Source organism: Gastrolobium bilobum, unplaced genomic scaffold (assembly GCF_033153095.1).
Source record: "Gastrolobium bilobum isolate Gb01-03AN ecotype WA unplaced genomic scaffold, APGP_CSIRO_Gbil_v1 utg3150, whole genome shotgun sequence".
In the NCBI taxonomy this organism is placed as follows: domain Eukaryota; kingdom Viridiplantae; phylum Streptophyta; class Magnoliopsida; order Fabales; family Fabaceae; genus Gastrolobium; species Gastrolobium bilobum.
Genome location: NW_026897600.1, coordinates 234,186 through 248,935, shown reverse-complemented (window position 1 = coordinate 248,935; position 14,750 = coordinate 234,186).

The window sequence follows — 14,750 nt, the reverse complement described above, 5'->3', positions numbered from 1 at the left end:
CACCGCTCCCACCGAAGAAATCCGCCAGCCTGTAACCGTCCCAACAAACTCTCCGTGGCTGACGGACGGTTAGTTACGATCGTCCAAACAGATGCTCAGTTAGTTAGTTAGTTATTAAAATAAGAGATCTGTTAAGCGGGACTCCGTAACCAATATAGCTCGCCGGCGGCTCATGAGCCATCGCCGGCGGGGGGAAGAGCGTGGAGAGGAAGTTCAGTGTCACCGGAAGGATTACGTGGCGGCGGCGTTTGGCCAGGGTTCCCGTGGGAACAAAACTCGTCTCCGAAATTTAATTTGAATGCCTTCTCCAACGTATCTTTCTTGTTTTCTCTTCGTTTCTTCTTCTTCCTTCTTTCTCTGTCTCTCTCTTGTTTCTGTTTTTCTACGTCGCTTTTTTTTATATTTTTATTTTTATATATATATTTTTTGTTTGTCGTTGTTTCATTATATAAATTTAAATTTTAAATGTGATGTTTTTTTTTTTTTTTTTTTTTAAATAAATGTGATGTTTTAGGTACTGCTAAAATTGAATAAAATAGAATAATCAATTTGACAGTCTTCTTCAGCCTGGTGCATACCTGGCTTAGCTACCTTTATTTGTCAGCTCACCAAATTAGCCACTCATATTAAATATTAAATATTATATGGTTTTCTATTATACTGATTTGTTTTTTTTTTTTTAAGTTAACAACCGAATGGAAGAGTCAATGTTAGAGATACACTATACAAAAAAGTACAATTTATAAGAATCTTGATGTTCAAACGTCTTACGGGTTTTCAAGTTTTTTTTTTTTTTTAAAAAACGAATTTGAATCTTCTCATGACATGAGAATATTTAGGGAAAAATACAAAAAATTATTATAAGAAATACATCACGATGGACTATAAATAAGAAGAGAATTTTAATTCAGGTATCATCTCAATTTACATCAAAATAATGTTTTAAGATATTAAATTTTAAATGGAGTAATTCATTTTTTATAATACTTTTGAATAAATTTAAAAATAGGCTAAAATGATTTTATACAAAATAAAACTTGTTTTTTTTGTGAAAAAAGAAAATCATGTTCTTTTTGTATATAGAATGCATTTTGCGATTCCAATACCTAAACATTAATTTCTTTTGTTTTTTTTGGTAAGCTAAACATCAATTTCTTAACCACAGAGATATAGTGCAAAATAACGACAACCACATAGTTATCAGTATAGTACGATTCGTACAATAAGATACAACTTACAAATGCAATAATATATATCGTGAGATGTATCATAAAGGGACTTGTATAAGATGATATAATACTGTATCATACGATATGATACGTATCATGTATCATATGATACAAAAATCAAATCAAAATTTATAATTTTTAATATAAAAAAGAAATAAAGATTTGATTTGTGATTTAAATTAAAAAAAATTAAAAAAATATTATTAATAAGAAAAAGAAAAGAAAGATTTAATTTAGCATTTAAACTCAAAAATTTATCTGAAAAATCTGTATTAATAAAAGAAATAATTAAATAAATATTTTAAATTAAATTTTATTATGTTTCTGTATTTTATGATTTGATATCATTCACAATATATTATACAAAAAATCAGACAAACGATGCACTAATACATATTGCGATTCAATAACATTATGTATGTTTGAGATAGAAAACTAATCACACACTTGTTGGGTGAAAACAGTTGTTTATTGCAAGAAAATTAAATTAAAAAGAAAAGGAAATTGTCCCCACCCGTAATCCACTTAGTTTGGACTCAGTTTCATAATTTGACCTATGGATCTAACGATAAAATAAAAAAAATAAAAAACACATAAAGAAATTTAATTAACCAGCAGTGCTTAAAATAAAACGACTAGAAAAGTGCAATTAGCGAAACAGTTTTTATAATGAAGAACAAAGCACAAACCTTCACGATCTTCTTGAGCCAAGCAACGGTCTCAAATAAAAAATTTGATTTAAAAATGGCATGTTAAATGGCTTTAAACAACTATAAAAACTAGTTATCATTGTCGTTGTCGTTGTCATTGTACGTGAACGGCATAAAACTAAGCTTTTTTCAGAGTTGTATTCTGTGCATAGGCTACGAGGTTACCCATCAAGGATGATTCCAAAAACTAGGAGTTAGTTAGGATTGTTTTCTGATTTTTTTTTTAAATTATTTTTATAGAGTAGTTAATAAAATAAGTATTTTTTGAGTTTTATTTTTAAATTAAAAGCCAAAATACACAACAGAAATTTAATTTTAAAAATTAAAAAATAAATATAATGTTTAAAATTATTTTTACAACACGATTATTATCAAATAAGCTATTTTTTATTCTTTTATTCAAAAAATTAAAATATTGTTTTTGAAAACAGAATTCAAACCCTCGTACATTTTCTTTTATTGTTTTTCAGCTGTCAAAATTGACTTATTTAAAACAAAATTGCATTGCGGTGATGAATATATCTGTGATGTTTAATATTATAATACATAAAAATAGCTATAAAAAAGTCATGGGAAATTATATCTTTAGAAAAATTAAAAGTACAACTATATTAGTACACTTGAATAATATGCTATTAGTTGGCATGCTTATTTTTTTTGTGGTAAGAGTTGTTGGCATGTTTTTTCTTGCAATCGTAGTTGGCTTGCTTTGACTATAATTAATAATTAATTACGATGAAAATGCACCATCTGGGTTGTCTTTTTTTTTTTTTTTTTACCTAAATAACTTCCAAACAAAATTTACGCAATTCTTTTTTTTAAAAAAAATTTATTGTTCTCAAACATATGTAATAATTTTTTAAATAAGTTACATAAAGTATAAAGATTATACATTAAAGCATTGAAAACAATATTGTTTCCTTGTCTGACATGATCACGAGGAATGAATATTTGAAATTTAAAACTTTCACTTAATTAATACTATCGTATAAAAGATATAAACACAAACATCTTAATAAAGAAATTCATAAATTTTAATAAAATTTTATTTATTTAATGCCTTCACGTAGTATGAACTATGAAATGATCAACTTCCTAGGTCATGAACTTCTGAACTATTTATTTATGCTTGTACTCTCATAGTTCATAATAATATAAGAGAAAGGGTTTGAAAATGAGGAAGTAAGAGAAGAGGTGAAGCCAAGCAACAGTGACCAAAATATTATTTTTTGACAAATTTTTTATTCAAATGAATGCGAATATTATTTTTTATCAGATTGTTACGTGACATAATTCGTTATGATCAGTAGTGAATTATGTTCGTCAATGATTTTGTGACACGTGACACGTTTTTGCAAGAAAAAATTGACGTGTCATAATTCATTACCAATGGTAGTGAATTAATTTGATCTGCAATATGGTCACGTGTCACAAAATTATTAACCTCAAATTTTGCTATCAGTGGAGCTAATTATGACATATGACAGTGAATTATGACATATAAAAAGTACTATTCACGTGATATTTGGATAAAAAATTTAGCAAAAGTAACACTTTCATCACTGTTGCAGCCAATAACGCAACGGTTAGGGTGCAGAATGATTTGGTGTACTCAGTATCATGGGTTCTGGTCTGGTGTCTGTTGCGGTCGGGACCAAGAATTCAAAGACTCAGACCCCACCGTCCCTGGCTCGAGTCAAGTCAAGTCACAATCACCGCTACTCTAACAAGGTACCATTCAGTCACAGCCTGCCACCTGTCAGAATCTCTCCTCTCTTTTTTTATTTTATCATTTATTCATCTTACTTGCTGTTTTTATCTTAAAAGCAAAGCGGAAAATACCATTGTTTATTCAGATTTCTAAATTTATTCTCATTTTTCTAAAAACTTTTATTAATTTCGCGTTATAGTTTAATGTTTTGGAATGTTGTTAATGCTTTCTTTCCGAGTAAAACTCTGTCGGACTTGATTAAAATAATATGATCAAACGAAAAAAAAAATAGTTGTTTATAAGAAGTATTATATGTTCAAAATTTATCATTTCTTTTAAAGTGGTATTAATGGATCAGTTCAATAACAATTGGCTTTCATCCCATACGTATGGGTTGAACCTGATATTGTTGATGGAAGTATGAGTTGGGTGACGTCCTGCAATATGGCTGGATGCTGATGAGATGATCTTGGTGCTTGTGCGAGATAATTGGGCTAGTGTGTTGGTGTTTAAGTAGTTTGAGGAGATTAAAAGGAAAAACCTGCAAAGCACTTTGATATTCAAGTCAGTTAATTAATATTTAAGTATTTCAAGTATTGATAGATAAATGATTTTATCTATATTTATAGTGGAGAAATATCTTGTTTATATTACCTTTGTAAGACGTTGTTCATTTCTATTGACAGAGGATGGTAACCTTTTACGGACTACATTAAGGGCGAGATGCTTATAGTCAGGCTAAGTCTTGATAGATGTCGCGGCAAACTGGTGTTATCATTAAGTCATTAGTTCATATAGAGGTCAAGTTGTCCTGAGCAACTGATCTCGCCAAATAGTAGTTGCCTGAACTCCTTTGCTAGTGGCTATCAATAGGGGACGCGGGATGCTCTTGACCTTACGTGAAATAAACACGTATACTTCTTGGTTAAGCAACAACTCTTGGGACTTTTATGGACTGGACTTTCATCTCGCATAGTATCATGTACGAACCATTAATATTTTTTTCATTTATTATTTCGAGCAATTTTTATTGCGTCTTATAATAATATTTGACTAACTTCACCATTTAACCAATAAAGAATGCCTTGTTAATGAAATAAGCTCACCTAATTAATTGTTTACAAGTCTACTGAATCTCTTGCTTGTTACCTCACTATGCGCAAATGGTTGTACTGTTGTGGCCTGAGAATATTAAATGCAAGCGAATTTAACACAACTTGGTACTTAATTAATTTAACTAAGCTACCCACAAAAAACAGACATAGATGACGGATATGAAACCAAAAAATTGAAATTATTTATTTTAATTTCTCACAATAAACAATGCCCGCTTAAAAGAGTTTAAGATTTTGAACATAAGAAGTACTTTGTAACTAACATCATATATCTCCAAATAATATGAATGGTGTGAGAATAGTAAAGAACGCATGAGAGATTATGTATTTGGATTAATTTACTTAAAAAATGTAACAAATTTTTAAGAGAACTTCGGGAAAATATTGTTTTCTAAAGAAAATTGAAACAAACACGCACTGAAAATTTCATTTGCATAAATAGTAAAAAAATTAAGAAAGAAGACAAAGTATTTATATAATTTAATGTATTAATTATAGTGTCTACCAAAAATAAAATGTATTAATTATAGTTCTTTAGAGTAGTAGCCAATAGGCACGCTTTAGGCAGACTTACCTAATTACCTTAGGTTTCTCTTTTCTTTTCTTTTTTGGTAAAAACCTTAGGTTTCTCTTTTACTTTTGCTAGCAGCATGCAGCTAAAGTTAGTTTGGGTAATATTCAAAAGAGAATGCGTATCAAAAAGTGTGAGATTTTTTAAATGATTCGAAAAAATAAGTAATATTAAAAAAGAGGTAGGATCCTTTGACACCGGTGTCAAATTTAAAGTTTGACCTCATCTGAGAGCCGTTAGATCGAAAAAGATCAATGGTATCACATGCTTACAAATCAGAGTCGTTGATATTTTTCGATCTAACGGCTCTCAGATGAGATGTCAAACTTTAAATTTGACACCGATGTCAAAGATTCCTGCTTCATTTAAAAATAGTACAATAAAAATGCTGTAAAATAATGGTATTACATTTTCTTTTTCTTCTGACAATGAGGTCAAGTTTCATGTGAAACAGATACTACTTTCCGGGACTACTGATTCGGATCACGTGTAACCTACCAGTAGCTCATGTACAAAAACAATTACTTTTCTTACTAAAGTTATTGATCATAGAACAAAGGCAGGTAAGTGAATTGATAGAGGAGTGGAAAAAAAAAATTGATCTCTGATGTATTTTTTGATGGACTTAGAAATGTGAATATTGTAAGACTCGTTTATATTTTTTTTTATCTTATACTGATTTAATTTTATTAGAAAGTGAGAATAATGATGATCGAATTTATTATATGTGGTCACGAGACTCTGATATATATAAAAAATTATTTCAACCCAAATTAATAATTTTTTTATATTATATCAGTCTAAAAATATATCTTAAATCTACGAATTTTAATTGTTTTTCCACTTACTTATGATGCAAACAGATATATTTTCCAATAATATGATAGAAGCAATATTGTTTGCATTGACAAAGTCGCGTGCATCGTACCGCCTGCAATCACCTAGGGGGTGTTTGGTAGGATGGAAAAAAATATTTAGCCAGGAGAGTGGGGTGGGGAAAAAAGTTGGCTGTGTTTGGTACGTGGAAAAGTTAAAAATTGATTTGGAAACATTTTTAGCTGTCAAACACATTTGCACTTGTTTTCTTTATTAAAGTTTCCGTCCAAAGGTATGGTAAGTATTCTTTCCCATGCGGTGGGAACAAAAACTGAAATTTACAAGACAAAAATACCCCATGCTTTATTCTTCCATTTTGTGTGCTCTCTGGTGTGGCTACGACTGAGTACTGCATGTTGTATCCGTTCCCAACTCCTATCCTTTTTTTGTGTATGACTTGCGGCTTTGGCAAAGGAGATAGTTGTCAATAGTTGAATTTAATCAGAAAAGAACAGCTGAGACATCTTTTGTTACGGTTCTATACCAACCTGGTGAAATTGAAATAATGTATCTAGCAGATGCTTTTGTTTTATGCTTTACATTATATGAAGGATATGTAACCATGACTTACAAGTCCATTGGCTTTTGTAATTATGGTTTATTTGTATACTTCAATTATGCAGAATATGCAAGTTTCAACCAGTTTTAGTTTCAGTTTCTGAGATCAACGTTTTTCATACGGGTAGTGCCATATAATGACCTTTTTCATACTGTTAATTAGTAAAGGGGTTATGTAATATAAGACTGCACATTTATTTATTCAACATTTGTTATGTCTTATTGGGCAAAAATGTATACAAAGAAAGATACGTGTAAAAGAGAGACACACAACCCAGTTGTCAAATAATAACGTTTTTATGACAAACACATTCAATTTTCAAATTGGGGGTTATTAGGTAATTTTGGTACTTTTTCCCATCAATATTTTACCATCATCCAAACATAATATCTGTAAAATTCATCTAACTTTCCCGGTGAAATTTTGGCCTACCAAACACTTTTTTTAACTTACCCGGTAAAAAAAACTTTCCACTTTTTTTCCAACAAATATTTGTTCCCAGCAAAAAAAAATTTCTCCTGTACCAAACGCTCCCCTAGTTTTTTTTCTTTGGCCATAATGATTTTTAGGCCAGTGTGACGGAAATGGAAGAAAACAAGGGTGTTGGTTAGCTCATTTGGTTGCCCAAATAAACGTCATGCATGATTCTTGTTCTCCTTCAGTTATATCTCACCCATGTGCTGATGTGCCCTACTGTTTGAAGAACCCCAAAGTCCAAAGAAGCGACCCATTTTTCCCCAAACACTGTTTTGAGACAGAAGGAATGCTCCAATTGTTTTAAACATGAAAATGTCACACAAGGGCAACTCAAAAGGTTAAGGAGGCTGACACATGCAAGAGACTCTTATTTTATATATATGGTTTTATATCAATTGTGTATGGCATGTAAATTATTATATTTATTATACGATGAATATTATATTTACAAATTTTTTATTTACGAATTACACTAAGTATGACCGGTCATACTTCAATCAAAAATATATAGCTATTCATATTTAATGTAATTTATAAAAAAAAGATTACAAGTACAGATACTTCCCTTTATTATATATAACAATTTCTTGACAGATATATAGTTGATATTGGAGGCACCTTTTAGTGAATCCAAATCCAACCATGCTAGTGATGATGTAAGACTGGTCCCTCTCTGTTTCTTCCTTTGCCCTATTATTTCTTTTTTGGTTACACTTCCTTTACCTTCGTTAGATGACAAGATCCTTTGTTTTTATATACATGCATAACACAAGATGATCTAATGAGTACTGTTTTACAGTTTTTCAGTTGGAACAAGCAACAACTGAAGAATCTCTTTTCTCCTTTATCAGTGTTGCCAGTCTGGAATATCGAATCACTCTTTTTCTGCTACCTTTACTGACGCCAATAATAGAACGGTAACTTAGGCTAAAATCTAAATTACCATGATAGAAACAAAATCCGTGATAAATAGAATCAATCCAATAATAATTATTATGTTTTTCATTATTAGTTTATTGAATTATGAAGTGGTACTGTTCCGTCCTTAGGACATAGATGTCCAGGTATGTTTCTTTTTGAATCTAGTGTCCTCTTTAAGGTATCTATGAAAAAGATACTCTTGAGTCAAACAAATCATTGTGTACAAAATATTATAACGGCGTTAGCCAATGGGTGTGTGTGCGCACAGTGACAGCATAACAGTAAGAGAGTGTGTCCCGTACCTTTAGGGTTTACCTTGTATTTATAGAAGTTACCTGTGGGTAGCGTGGATGGGTCTTTTGTGCCTCTGATAAGGGCTCAGACCTGCTTGCTATGCTGTCGTAATAGGATTAGTATCATTAATGGATATCTATCCATGATTATTTCTGATTCAGATCTTGGATTGCTCATTGTTGGGCTTAATGGGCCCCTTATATGGATCCATAACGTGTACAAACAACAATTTTGGAAAATTGTGTTGCAAACTACATCTCAAAACAAGTTGCAGTTTTGCTGATACGGAGGACCATATTTTTTATTGTGTTGTTTTTTTTAGTAGTTTATTGGTTTTGATTTGTTGGATATTATGTTTCCTTCTTCCATTATTGGAGATTATGATGAGTACTTAGATCCTCTTCAAGGATTGATTGAATTCTAGATCATGTTGGGCCGTTTCAATGTCAAGATAAAAATTCTACGGTCAAGGTTTGGTCTTGGTGAATGGTGATTGCCTAATGGACACGAAAATCGTATTATTTTTGTCGCTAACCATCACTAGTCTAAAGTGTAATTATCTTTTTAAAAAGTTGATTCCAGATACCGTTCATATGGTTTTACATGGTCATAAATGCAAATTAGGATGTTTCAATTCAACTTAAACAATTGCATCCTTAATCTCCGAGATAAAAAGTTTTTATAAGACTTTACGATTACTGTTGTCAAGAAATCAGGTTTTTTTTTTTTTTTTTTAGTTATCCAACAAATAAAATTTGACGCAAGAGTATGCCTAAATATTTCTATGGTTGATTTGTACTCTATTTTTTCTCAATCAAATGTAGTTTGAAAAAAGATAAATGCTTTTTTGATTGAAAAGTTACAGTTGTTGCTTCAAAAATATTGATTCCTTTAGCCAATAGAAAACATAAAACGATGCCGTCAACACTAGTGTATTTCTTTTCCACTTCCAATGCTCAGATTTTCAAGTTTCAAACCAATACAAACCAGAATGAGTTGTATATAATAAGGAAAAAGTGCATGTGATTTTAAAAATTGTAAAATTGTATCATTTTAAGTGAGAGAAAATGAACAAAAAAAAAATAAAGTTGTGAGTCTCACATCTTCGTGAGAATAAAATGACATAAATCATGTCATTTAAAAGAACAAATATTTTTTTCATATAATAAACAAGATTTAAATAGGGACCATTATCAACGAATTAAGTTAGACAAATTATATCAAGTGGGTGTGATATTTGTCTTAACTCAACATTTTAAGTTATTTACATAAAATTCAATTAACACATTATCAATTAATATGAGACTCAATCACACTTGAATATCCAACAATATAATAATTATTATATACTCTTATTTTTTTTTAAAATAATACTCTTATTTTTTTTTTCCTTAAAATATAGATACCAAAGTGAGTTGTTGAATATTTATTAGTTACTGTTTGATATATTTACTTAATTTCTAACAGTTATTGTAAAATCAACAATAAATGCAGACTTGAGAACTCATTGTCAATAATAATATTGTATATATAATAGTATCATGACAAATTGACAATGCACACACACACTCTGGAATATACAAATTTAGAGTTTGTATTCGTAAGGCCTGTCCCCTGCTTCAAAGTGTTAAAACAAGAGTGATCACTTTTGTCCATTACTTTATGCAGAAAAATGATAACCTTAAACTTTCGCAATTCATTAACTACTATCTGTTACTTACATTTTTCCTTCTCAAGACATGCAGGAAGCCTAGAACGCAGGCAACTTGGGCCTCGGGTATTTGTGTCTGGTGTGGTCCCCTTAACAGCCATCAACTACTATACGCTATATCCCCACCAGTGCATGTCTCCAAAGAAATTCTAACTGTTTGGATGGTTGCATTTTGGACCCAATATATTGTTGAAATATTCTTTTCAACAATGTTCTTAGTAAAGACACGTACAATAAAATAATTCCAAAACAAAGTCCAGCTTTCTCTTGTGCACGATTTGGAACAACAATGAATGATGCGATTCATGTTCTGCATTGTCTTCGTCAGAAATTAAGGTTGTATAACAAACGATGATAGTTTAGTTAGTGCATAAGAGTTGAGTAGACGAGGGTAAAAGTATGTATTCGATTATTCAGTACCATTTTATTCTTTGAAAAGGATTTAAATCATTAATTCTGAATTTTCCTGAACAGAATTGACTCTTGTAACCGTAGTTTATTCAAAAAATAAAATAAAATTAAACCTCTATTGTTTCAGCTTATAATCACAAGAAAAGGAGCCAAAGTCAATGGTACTTTAAAATATAACAAAGACAACTTTCAAAAAAATTGTTCAAATTTTTTCGCAGTACTTCTTTAGTATTACAAGAAAATCCAAAGCCTAGATCGTAAAAAATTAGGGGAATCAGATCTGTCTACTGCAGATCAAATCATATTAATTCTTGATTTCATGATAATATATAAGGGTATGATAAAAGTTATTTTTGGCAAATCACAATTTTGTATCGGTATTCAAAATTGATCATGATCAATTACCATTAATGATCTACTAAAAAAATCAATTTTTTCCTGTTGAGATTGGAGCATTTTGCTCATAAACTATTGTGATTATATCAAGATCTGAATCCTTTTATGTTAAAAAAAAATATGACATTATCTTGTGGGAAATCATAATCATACAAAAATGAATCAATAGTGATAAAGGAAAAGAGAAAAATATATTAAAATAGACAATTACAAAATCATAACTATTGATCCATCTTTATATGATTGTGATATTCTCACCTAATCATATTATATGAGATCATCAATTTCCTTATTTCAAAACAATAACCATTTTGACAAAATTCACCTCATTGGCCTTTCGAGCACTTATTTGTTCGATAACGAAGCAACTTGACAAAATGCAACAAACCCACTTTTCTTTCATTCGTGATAAACTGCTCAACTATCTTATTGGTTTCCTTCAATTTCCTTAGTTGATATATAAATAAATAACTATTATTTATATATAAAGATAGTTCCTAGTCTTTAAATCCAAAGAAATGATGCATATTCTCTGCGTATGGGTGTTAAAATGGTCTAAATCTGACAAATCAGGTTGAATGACTTAACAAAATGCATTGTTCTAACAAATTGATTAAGTATAAAAAAGATCTGGTCTAACGCGATCCGAGTTGGTTTACAAATTCGAGAATGTCATAATTAGCTTATATAATTATTTAAGTTTTTTTTTTTATTTCTTTATTCTTTTGCAGTATATTTTTTAAGTTTAAGTAATGATATTTTTAAATGCATTAAATCATTTTAACTAATTCAAAATTTTAATATAAATTAAGGATTTTATAAGAGTTATGTTGTAGAAAAAGTGATTGTGTAATGTTATAGAGATTCGTTTTGAGTGCCGTAGTTTTTTCTTCTTCTTCAAAAAGTGTGGGCCCCACAAAATGTTGTGTGAGTAGGAAATTTTGTTGTATCATGTTAAATGACAAATGCAAACCCCATAAATTAATTAATGAAACTATTAGAATTTAATATTTTAAAGCTTTTGTTGTATAAATAATTACGAAAGTTCTCACGTTGGTCCTATAGACAACTAATGTGCGGTTTATAAGGCCTTAGACATTTTTAATCCTTTGAGTTAATTTTTGAGATAGCAAATTCCAAAATTCTTATCAAATGATATCAGAGCCTGTTTGGATCATCTTTTTGCTAAAAACACATAATTCTTGTTTTCTCTCGGTTGCAATTGAACAGGGTCGACTATCAATCAAAATTATTATTAACCCGCTTTTACATAATGGGTTAGCCCAAAAAGGTTGGGGTGGGGTGGCTTGAAATCTCGACCCTAATTTTAAGGCCCAAATCGCATTTAAAACTGGAGTTTGTCAGTAGCAACATCATTGGTATGACCGAAGGAAATGGTCTATGTTCTCTGTTAGACTTAAGAAAATACTTGCAGCAATTCAGTATTACTGAAGATTCGATACGTCATTATTAAAACTCAGAAAAAATAATTCACCTAATGATATTAATTTTATCTTCCTTCATTACTAATATCACCCGAATCTCACTTTTTTTCTAATTTAAATATAAAAATACATAATATGAAAAAGAAAAAATATTTGTTGTTTTAAATAACACAAGTTGTGTTATTTCACTCTCACGAAAAGGTAATATCCACATATTTATTTATTTTTTGTCTACTTTTTTTCCATGATCTATTTTTTCTCTCACATAAAATAACATAATGTTATATTTTTTAAAACGATATATATATTTCACATATGAAAAAGTGAAAAAACATTGAAAATATGCTTGGTCCCTAGATTCGAGGAACTATCGTTTTGTCAAGGTTGAAATGATGGCATGTCATATATGTATAACAAATTTTTATTTTAGTTATTCAAAAATATAATTTATTTATAATTTAAAAAATATAAATTATTAAATTAGTTATTAAAATATAAAATTTGCAGATTGTCCTCTTAATTTATTTTAGTTTTATGCTATATATTTTAAAAATTGTTACATAACATTAAAGGATAATATGACAAATGCAAAACCCAATACACAAATAACTGATGTTGGTGACTGGTGAGGATGTGAGGTTTTACGTTGGTAAGTTTATACCCATGAAAATGTATGATGGGCCCATAAATTTTTGATCCATTCTTTGGGGTTGGGCCACGGCGAGTTAACGCGTGTACGCCTGTATCATGTTTTGTTTCTTCTCCGTTGTTGATGTTCAAAGAATCAAAGTACGTAAAAGAATATAGAAGCCATGGACCAGTACCACATGTTATTACGACTTGTGTTTGAGTTAGAGAGTAACGGAAGCACACAAGCCCAACTTGCGTGTAGTTTTCAGCATGTTGGTTAATTTTCTTGCTACTGTCTTGGATGAATAATGTTACAAAATAAGGCAATGCCTTAAAGTGGAGAAAACGAATAAATGTAATCGGATTTGGCTCAATCCAATGGGAGAGTGACCATTTTGACACATCTGGCAAAAAAATTTACACACGTAAACAGTAAATTTTTCCAAAATATCACGCGGTATATTTTGCTATACTATGTAGCGAAATATATTTGCATATAATTCGCAACATAGTGTAGCGAAATATGCCATGTCAGGCTGCACAGTCAGCAAAAATGACACGTGTTAAGCAGATAATTCGCTACACAGTGTAGCGAATTTCTGCCTGCTTAACACGTGTCATTTTTGCTGACTGTGCAGCTTGACATGGCATATTTCGCTACACTGTGTAGCGAATTATATGCAAATACATTTTGCTACACAGTGTAACGAAATATGCCGCGTGACATTTTAGAAAAAATTATTGTTGACATGACAGTCTAATAAATTTTTTTGCCAGACGTGACAAAATGGTCACTGTTCCCAATCCAATCTAATAATATATGATAAAAGGTTACGTGCTCCCCGAATATTAAATATAGGGTGCACATGTTATGTTACAAAAGAATGATTTTATAAGATTCCAATAAGAGAACTTATAAAAAAAAAAAAAAAAGATAGTTGGTTGGCAGAGTTGGAAGTATGCGAAGGAGTTCCCCAACCCCACCAATGAGTCAAATATAGACTTTTTATTATTATTAATTTTATAAATTCTTTTTTAGAAGAAAAAAAATAATATAAGGGAAAAATATTTTTCATTTTAAATAACTAAATTTTATGTCATGTTAGATGAAATAATGTTGTTTTAATATGTATTTAGTTATTTTTTATCTTCTCTCCTCTCTAAACTTAGGAAGTGAGAGAAACTGGAGAAGAGATAATATAAAAAATATTAATTATGTATTAAAATAACATCATTTATTTAAAATAACAATCATTTACAATGACAAATATTTTTCACAGTAGAATAAATAATATAATTTGTTTCAACTAATATGATTAATATCGTCGGAAAAAATGTTGAGTGTGAATTTTGCAGGTAATACATCATTAACAAATTATTTACAAATATCTTGACAAGCCATATCGCTCAAACTTAAGCATGACATGACTTTATAACAAAATAACCTCCCACGCCTTGAAAATCTTAATATAGAAAAAGTAAAATAAAATAAATACAGTTCGTAGCAAGCACGGCTTTGAGCTTCCCAATTCCCTCCATCACATTCCGAGAAAGCCTAGAAGACTCAAAACTTTTGGATTCTAGGAAAACAACATTAAGGTGGTGTGCTTTGAACAGAAAATTGAATTAACATGAAACTATATGCTAAAAATTTAGATATTACAAATCGTTTTCAGTTTACCATTTGGGGTTTA